This window comes from Pezoporus wallicus, unplaced genomic scaffold (assembly GCF_028554395.1).
Source record: "Pezoporus wallicus isolate ANWC-B61680 ecotype Strahan unplaced genomic scaffold, APGP_CSIRO_Pwel_v1 contig_4264, whole genome shotgun sequence".
NCBI classification, from domain to species: Eukaryota; Metazoa; Chordata; class Aves; order Psittaciformes; family Psittacidae; genus Pezoporus; species Pezoporus wallicus.
The window spans coordinates 1986685-1996812 of NW_026637102.1; positions in this window are offsets into that span (position 1 = coordinate 1986685).

Genomic DNA, 10128 nt, shown 5'->3' on the forward strand with positions numbered 1-10128 from the left:
CACCCAAGATGACTTCCTTCCCAGAGAGAATTCAGAGAGCTGCAAACAGAGCTCAAGGCAGTGGCCAGCCAAGCTTTCACTGCCCTAACAGCAGTTGCCAAGTAGCACAGCTTTCAAAACTACTGCAGAAGGATCAGCCACAGGTTCCCAAATCAAAGACAATAAAGCTCAGTTAAGACAGATGCTGGAAATCTCTCAGATACACAAGCTGCCAAATAAGTAGGCTTAATATCTTCCTGTCAGTGACATGAAGGAAAAAAAAAATGAAAATCCCGTCTTCTGACTTTCCACAAGAAGCAAATTTGCTAAGCCTGAAAACAGTAAAACATGGCAATGCAGGGAAAAAGAAAACCAAACACCGCAAAAAACAAAAAAAACAGTAAACAAACCCACCAAAGCAAAAAACCTCCACTAAACAAAAATCAACAATGGGGAAACTAGCAAAGAACAAACAAACAGAGACAAATAAAACAAAGCAACAATTATAGGAATGGTATTGCCAAGCACAGCACAGGATTCCCTGATACACAACAGGGATACACAACAAATGTCATTTCAAATTATGAAACTTAACAGGTGTTTTGGTTTTCTTAGGACTTTCATAGATCTCAGCTCTGTTCTACGAGTAAAACAGGCTGCAAGAGTCGTACGAGTGTGGGCATGTATGTAGCATCCATACAAGCAGAAGAAAAAGTTATGACAAACTACAGATACAACCTCACAAAACCAAGGTCTCACTAATGGGTGACCGAAGACTGAAACATTTAACTAAAGATGCTGATTATACAAGTCTCCTCACTGCCAATGCCAAGCTCCCAGGTGCTTACCAGGATCCAGAAAACACAACAGAAAATGGAAACTGAGGGTGTATGTCAGCATAGAATTATTCTGGAATAGCTCTAACTCAATTCCAAAACAGATTCTTTATTTAGCCAAGAAATAAGTGACCTACTCAAGTATGCTGCAAGGCCAGGAGTCAAAACTGTATCACCGACAGCCTCAACTTCTGATTGAAACACTGGTCCACTCTCACAATCCTTACTGTATCCCACTGTATGTAAAATCCTTACTGTATCCCACTGTTAAACTGAGCTGGAGAAGGGGCACCAGGAATAACAGCTGTTCACTGCACTAAACCTCTCTGGTCTCAAGGATAACTGAAGTTATACTCTCATGACATGATGCAACTGGAAATACTACTCAAAAGGAAAGAGCTTTCCCAGACTAAGCACCAAGTATCAAGAAAGTTTAGCTGTCATCATTGCTTAACAGTGCCACAGGACAGAAACATTAGAACACAGTTCCCTAAGTTTTCCAGCACATTATATTTGCTTAAAGATTGTTTTAAGATTAAGATCTAAGCAGTGAAAGAAGAAATAGTTTCTAGAAATGCTGCTAACAAAAGAACATGGCATGATTTAAGCTTCTTTTCAATGGCGAAGTTTTAATACAAGTAATCACATATATAAGTAATATAATAATCTAATAAGATATGACAATCAACTTTAGACTCAAGTAGGTGATGTGCTTCAAGTATCATTATTGACAACTTGAAGACAACATTCATGAGTCTGACTATACAGCAGGCGTGTTCATACACAGATTTGTACCCAAGGAACTGAAGGAAGTTTTCCCTTAGTTTCTTCCAGATCAAGACTGAATGGACCAAGCCCTTTCAAGAGCCCACTTGTTTTAACTTTCTAAGCCAAGACAAAGAACGATGGCAATGGAGTGGAGCACTTACTAGATGCAACAAGGAGGAGGCTATCCTTCTATTTATCCTTCTGCTCAAGGATTAGCAGAACACCTACACAGATACACTGAATGCTTTCAGAATTTAAGAGTGACTGTAAAAAAAGCAGGACAACCCCAATCATCAAAGGCTGAAACCAGTAACAGGTAAGAGCTCTTTATGCTGAAGACATAGCCCCATAGGTGGCCTTGCAGTAGCAGAAAGTCTGCTCCTCTGGAGCAAGAATACTGCCTAGAAACACATAGCAAAAGTGACAACTAATATGCTGTTTCAACAGATTTTATTTACCATCTTTCCTCGAGTTAAAAAGACACAACTTATCATGTAACTTTCAAGAAGTATATTCTTGAGACACCTCCTTTTTTTCTTTTTTTAACAAAAAAACAGTTTCCTTATCTGTATCAACCTCAGCATAGAGGCAGTTTTCCTCCCATAAACCTCTATTTATCTGAACTCCTTCCACACTGTTACTCATTAGCTATCATCTGTTTTTCAAACTGCACACCTCAAAAAGCTTTAAATGCTATGATTTTAAAACCTTTCATTATGCAATGGTGTTTAAACCTCTACAGGTCATAAAGCTCCTCTCTCTTCCGGCTCCATGCATAGCTCTTAAGGCTATTCAACCGAAGTTTCTGCAGCAGCTCCTGTCACCACCCAATCAAGTGTAGGGCTACACAGCGAGTTAGCAAAGGGAACTAATCAACATCAGCTGTTTTTTTTTGCTAGGAGGCAAGTTAATGATTCCCTCCTCCCCCACTCATTTCAGATTTGGTTATCAGAAATACCACCCCACACGAAGAGCACAGATCACAAATGGCTTAGGACAGCACTGCTATTGGACATCAGTTCATGAAATGGTGCTGCTTTCAGTTTCTAAATGAATTAACAGCTAGAAGAAATGTGCCTACCTATGCCACAATCACTGTGCTTAAATGGCAGAATTGACACCCTTAGCAGAGCAAGATTTAGGTACATTCCTGTTACTTTGAATCCCAGGAGGTTTTAGGGAGAGGGAAATCAGTACTGGTCTTGTTGGCACACAATTAAACAGCAATGCAGAGAACTCTAGGTCAAATTAAATGTTTTGCAGTATGGTTTAAAACACTCAAACGCATCCAGCAACGATCCAAAAGTAGTAATGGGTGCAGAACAGTAAGAGAATATCACTTACCCCAAAAGCAGGCCTCCACTTCCCAGACAAACTGGGAACTCATTACTTTTACTTTCCACCCCTGCCAGAGTGCTGCCTGCATGCTTAGCTGAGCAGCCTTTGGCATGTGAGAAGCTGCACTTACCTACCTGTTGTAACAGACTGCTTCTTTAATTTACTAAAACTTTTGAGCACTGAATGTTTACACATCTAATGTAGGTGAACACTTAACACTGCAACTCCTCTTACTGAATTCACCAGAAAACAACCCATGTGAAACTGAAAACTGGACAATCCTTTTGATACCTTCTCTCTGCAACCCTGATGTATCTTTCCTTTAAGCCCGTTCAGCTTTTCAGGTAAACTGATTTACTCGAAATATATGGCTTTTTTAGTCCCTCTTTATTCAACAGCATCCTTAAGACTCCATATTGGAGTTTTTCCTTCTAGTCAGGTTAGATCCTATCAAGACACCTACTCAAGGGCATAGCTTACGTCAAAGTTACATACAAAATTTCACGTAATATAATTGGCTGAATCCAACCCCAAGTAGTAGAGAGGGAAATCGAGATAAGCCTTATTCCTCACGATGTAATTACTACACACAGCGCCTGTGGTTACAAACACAGTGTGTGACAACCAGGGCAGCTCCTTCAGCGATTAATGCAAAGTAACTTTCCATCATCCAAGCACGAAATCGCCTCAGTGCTCCGGCACTCTGGAACCCCTAAGGCAACACACCCAAGCGGGCCACCAGATGCCCGTAACGCAACAGCAGCAGCCCCCGGCTGGAGACACCGACAGCCGAGGTGGGGCCAGCGGGCGGGAACCCACCTGCGCCGCGCACCCCCGGAGAAGGAGGGAGGCGAGCTGGGCGGGGGCCTCGGGGTGGGGGTGTCTCCGAGTCGCTCGCAGCCACGTTCAGACGGCGGGCGCGGGGAACGGGCCTCACGGCGGCGACTAGCGACAGGAGGCGGCGGAGGCGGCAGTGTTTAGTCTACCAGCTGCGGGAAAGCAGGGCGGACCGGCGCCCTCCCGCCCCCCTCCGGAGGCTGCCGCCGGCTCCCGTTACGTAACGGCCGGAAGGGCCAGGGCACCGGTCCCTCGCCGAGAGGGCCGTCGGCGGAGCGCTGCCACGTATCGCACCCACCCCCACCTCGTCCGCTGCGCCCGGACCCCGACGCCCCCCTCACGGCGCGCCGCCCTGTCCCCGTGACCCACCCTCCCACCGCCAGTGAACAGCGAGGGCGGCCCGGCCTCACCTGAGCGCAGAGGGCGGCGGCGGCGGAGGCAGCTGACGCGGCGCCGAGGGGCGGCGGCGCCTGTAACGCACGGGCGCGAGGTGCCCGCGGACTTAACGAACCGCGCGCGAACGGCCCCGCGGAAGCTTTTATAGGCTGCCAGGCCACGCCCATCCCGCTCCCGTCCCGCGCGAGGAGGGGCGGCGCGGGCCGCTCGCTACGTGAGCCCGGTCACAGCGGCTGCTGCCCCAGCGCGCAGGCGCCGCCGCCCCGCTCCGCTCCACGTGGGGGCAGGCGGGGAAAGCTCTCGTCGCGAGCGGGGTGCCGGGTGGCGGCCGTCGGGCCGGAGCTCCCCGCCGGTATCGCTGAACGGACGTGCCCGGCGGCAGCTGCTGTCTGACCACCGCAGTGCGTGGTATGCGATGCACGGTGGATGCGCAGCTTGACAGCTCCCCTCCTCCCCGCACAACTGTAGTTTATCTCTGCCTTGTGCTTTAATTTATATTGGGAATTTTGATGTTAAACTGACCTTGCACCTCCTGCGCTCCAACTGGTGTCATCTGCTGTAGTTCACAGCATGCTTTCTGTTCCACCATCCAAGTCGTTGCTGGTGGCCAATACTTGCACTCATCTTCTGCAAAGCCCAGGTGGAGGTGTTTCCAGATTGACGGTACCTTCATCAAGTGCCATTTCTGAAGCAGCCTCCCCTTGTTCCAGGGCTTTCAGCTCAACTTGGCTGATCAAAGAGGCGCCTTGTGAGGCAGTATCAAAAGCTGCAGCACAAAAATCTAGGTGTAGCTCACCCTATTGCAGAAAGACATTAAGCTGCTTGGATGTATCTTGCTGTGACAGATCTATGCTGGCTGTTGTTTTCTAGGAGCTCATAAATAAACTAGTTACTTGCTCATTGTAGTTTCAGCAATTAAGTTACAATTGGGGATGCTCATAAGCAAGTTTTCCCTTCTTTTTAGATGTGAACTTCAAACAATCCTTACTAGTATGGCCAGCCCGTGATCCTCCTTATGATAGACATTTTTGGCCACCCCAGCTCGAAAGCTTTCACAACAATTACTCAGTGCTGGCAAAGCCGTAACAGGGGTCAAAATCCCTTTCTGACACACATTCTTTAGCAGGGTTACTTTTCAACTGGCTTAAACCCACCTCATTCATAAAGAGGTAACTGGAGGTTGCAGCATGATCTTTAACTAAGGTTTGTTTCCTTATTCCTAAACTGTTGCCTCAGCTTCAACTCCCTAAGCAACGTCTTTTGAAGAGGAAACATCATAACATCACATGTTATGCCCCATTTTAGGGAAGACTATGAGATATGACATAGCTCATATGAGAAACAAACAACAATGTTAAATGAAGTTAGTAATTTCTTGTCCAACTGTGGATACAGATGTGTCCACACAGCTGACTACACTGCCAGTACTGCAAGTGGTGCTGTGCCAGAGCTGAAAGAAGGCCAGTTTTTAGTGGAGCTATCTGTCAAAAAATAAGCTTTCCTTTCCTCTTATTTTGGTCACCTTCCAACAGAAATACAACTCCTACAACTAGCAGGAAATACTGGAATGATATCCAAGCTTCTAGCTGAGGCATCTAGTTAAAGCCCTATTATCCAAAGAGTCCATAATATAGAGCCAGAGATTTAACAGCAGCTTCCAGAGATTTGGCAAAACCTCACACACTGTAGAGCATTCAGATTTTTTCTAGTGAGATTCACTGCTTTTGCACTATTGACAAACATGTCAATCAAAACTAAGGCAGACAGTGTAGAACAACATGATTATTAGCATGTTTGATTGCAGGCTTGCTTGTACTGGTCAGAGTGGGGCTGAAGGCAAAGAAATTTCTGCTAAAAGGAGCCCAGGATTTTTGTATCTACCACGCAGGTAAATCAAGAGTTGCTTCTAGTAGTCATGGCATCATCGTGCTCTGCAACTCGGTTTCTGCCCCTTACGTGCTTTTTGCCAGTTAGGTAGAGAGTACTTATTTTCTCATGTCTCCCCCAACTCCAGCACAATCACTGACCTTCCAGTTGCATTAAAAGATTGTAAATTGGTTTATGCTGGACTTGTGCATTATCACCTGCTGTCAAATGCTGATAGGGCTGGGCAGCTTCAAACATGCCTTAGCAAAGCAATTTGTTACGTTGTCACCTTGTTAGGAAGCACTTACTATCTCTAAGAACAAGTGCAACAGGAATGCTTCTTGAAAGAACTACAGCAGAACAAGTGGCTTTCAGCCTTTCTTTAGGGTTTGCAGAGCCCTGTGTGGTTTTTAGCAAAAACACCGAGTCCTTTGTAGCACACACAAGCCTAACAACATACTTCCTTTTCTGAGCAATCCTGTAGAAGCACTCCACAGGCCCTAAGCTGAAAGATGCTAAAAGAAATGTCCATCTAAAACAAGAAAGAAACACAAGAGGCTTCACAAGAACACAACTGTAGTGGCTTACACCAAAGCTTTGTTTGCCTAGAGTACTGTCCCAGCTTCCAAACACTTTTAACAGGGATTTTCTCAGCCTAATGTGGTCTATTTAGTAACCCTCAATAGAGTTCTCTGGTAAGTATTCCTCGTCTCTTGAGCTAGAATTGTTTTGCATCCACAACATCCTTGACCTAGTAGTTATGCCAAGGCATGGAAAACCAGCTAGTTAGATTTGATAAACCAGGTTCCTGGATTGGCTGAGACAGCAAACAGTTGGTACATATCCCTTACACAGACTGAAGCATTAGAGCCTACCTAGTTCTTTGCAATGGCTGTAGTCCAAGTCTTTGACCATGCCTGTTGTCCTCTTTGAACCTTTCTGAGTTTTTCAGTATTCTTTTAGAAATGACAGGCTGTCAGCTGCATTGAAATGTTTTAAGACACAGGTGAGTCACCTTTCTATCATACCAAGTTAGCTCACTGTATTGCTTAGCTTTTTAAACTACTTAGGTTTACCCTTGAAAAGAGATGAAGTCTCATCTTTATTTCACACACGTTCATCTAACAGTGCTAGTCTGCTTCCCAAATGACATCATTACCTGCAGCCAAGAGGCTAGATCTTATCATCAGTTATGATGTGCAGTGCTAAAAATCAGTGCCAGACTTGGAGGATCTTCCTGAATCAACAGCAGCAGGGAGGGAAAACGTCAAAAACCACACGTGCTACCCCAATAAGCTGAAATGAGCAAATCCTACTGAAGTATCTTTCAGATGTTAAAGAGTCTCCTCTACACCTGTGCTAGTGTTAGGAGCACCAAATGTAATCAGCAGTATCACATTAGTTTCCTGCAAGGTCCGCACCTGGAGCATGAGAAACTGAAGGAGTCCATCTTATAAATAACATACTCTACAAGTCTCACTTTACAAAAGGTCAGATTTGGTTAGTTTGCATCTAAAATGTAATGATAGAGGGAAAGACTACTCATTAACTTTCTCTTTAAAGAAGTGGGTTTTATCTTTCCTTGGGCTCTTCCTAAAAAAAGAAGTATCTTTTTATTCCAAGAGGTTTCTTGTGGCTTGACCATAAGTGTTCAGTGGGAGTTTGCTAATTTTATATATTTAAAGCAATTAACATTTGTTTTGTAAAGGCCACCTGTTAGCAATTCTAATGCTTGTTTCTGCTTATTGGACAGCTGGAAAGATACCAAACAGAACAAGCAAGAATAGTTCTATAATCATTATTAGCCTAGGATTACATTTTTCCCAGCCACTTTGGCTTGAAAATCCTTTTACCAACTGCTAATACCAATATGAGTATTTTTTTTAACCCACATTAAAAAAAAATAAAAAAATCTTAGCAACGTAGGACCAAAGATCTGTCCATTTTGCAGTCTTGCCCATGCAAAAGATAACAAGTATTTGTTCCCACTGCTTGTGTCCTCCTTGTCTGTTCCTTTTATTTGCTCTTCTTACATCAGGAGAGTCTGAGGATTCACTTCCTCTGGTGGCCTGCCAAAGCTCAGTAAGCAACAGGAAGCTGTCAGAGATACATTTATAGGGCCAGGCCTTCACTCACAGGATGGCTTCTAGCATGAAGTACAGTATGTGCAGAGACTAATACGCATAGTTTGTAGATGCAATTCACACAACTCAGAGCCCAGCCTAAAAATACTGACAAAGAAGCAACTCAGTGCTGAAGTGACAAGGGATATTTGTGCTCCTTAAATTAATTAAATTATCTCCCCTGCTTATGTACTGCAGAAATATTTGGTAGGGCCATGCACAGTCCCACACAGGTGTATGGATCCTTGGAGAAGGCACAAGGAATCTCTCACAGACTGCATGGCTCCCCACAGAGTCACTCTAATCTCATTTTCTCTGCATATCTTCACACAGCACAGAGGCTAGGCATACACAATTGGGCTAATCCATGATTTTTTTTCAGCTGCTTATAGCAACAAGAGACTACAGCACTGTACCTCCTTCAAAGGAGTCTTTACATTGCGGCATAGTGCTCTGGCGTTTAACCCTTCACGTGAATAGGGGTGCAGTTACCAAATGATGGATTGCTTTGGGCTGCGGGAGGTTGAGAGGCTGTCCCAAGATTTGACGTCCAAAGTATCTCCTCCAACTGCTTTCCTCAAAAAACAGCTCTTCTTGAAAGATCCATTTCTGGGAGCAGTTAGGGTCAATAAATCTGTTAGTTTATTTTAACAGCAGGGTGGATACTTCCCTTAGAGATTATATTTCAATCCTTTATCTTATTAAGGGAAGATGTATTTTGTCCATTAATCCAATTAGCTTTAATGGATTAATAAGATTGGGCTTGCTCTGTTTCAGGGAGCACACAAATAGCACTCAAGCATAATTAATCCTAAACTTAAGTAATGCTTGTAACAAGCATGCTATTTCCCTGCATATTCTATTAATTATTTTTACAAGCTATGCTCTCAAATTACATGATGTGAATTCTCGATTAGAATGTCTCAATTCATGACCAAAAAGCAAAACATTTACTTTCATATGTTTATAAAATTCTCTTTGTGCTAAATATAGGCAGGTAGGTTCCAGCCCAGAATAATGTTTTCAGTACTTGGGAGGAATCTGTTTGTTCAGATATAAAGGCATGAGAATAATTTGTCATTATTCTGACATCTGTCTTGGCAAAGCACACTTTCTGATCAGCACTATTCACATATAAATTCAACTGCGGGTTTGGGTGCTTCAACACTATAAACAACTCCGTCCTTTAGGTATATACAGAGCTCTTGGCATATTTTGCTGTTTGAAGCCATATGGTTCTTAACTTTAAACAGTGCTTTTATGTTACTGATACAAAAAACAGAGAAGCTTAGAAGAAAAAAGGGAAAGAAACTATCAGGAACAAACTCTGCTAGAACAGCACAAATTCCTGCAGTGGCATTGTTCTCATGTCTGTCTCTGCATGGTAAAATACAGCATCTGGTTTCCTGATAGAATGAAGCAGCTGTGGAAAATAAGAAGAGTTTGTTGACAGGCATCCTCGCTAACTCCAGAAGTTAATCAAAATCCAGCCATCTATCTTTGCCAATGGCTTGCGAGCAGCCTGGGCAGAACTACATTTCCCAGCGCCCCCAGTGGGGGAAGAGCGAGTCAGACCCAGGGAGCCAGCTGCTCCGCTGTTTGTTGTAGGAGCGGGGCTGCTAACCGAGGTCAACGCGGGACTCTCACACCTAGCTGATCCCTGCTGCTGGACACAGCACCCCTGAGCACAGTAAGTCGGGAAAACGTGTGGGAACGACAGGCCTAGATCCACCTCCTGCCAGCTGTACAGCATAGGTGAGACTTAAAGGCAAGATGGGAGTTTGGGCTGGCCTCCTAAGATCAAGTTTTTACTGTCTCCAAGTTTCCAATGATCCTAATCAAACTCTGGCACTGTGGTTCCTAGGAAGGAAGGGGTTAAACGCCTGCACATGTTGCATTTCATCATTCCAGGTACAAGCTATTCCTCTTTCCCTGCCCCAGTCACACTCTGCTGTTCATTCCAAAGTACAGAGCTCCTGAATTCA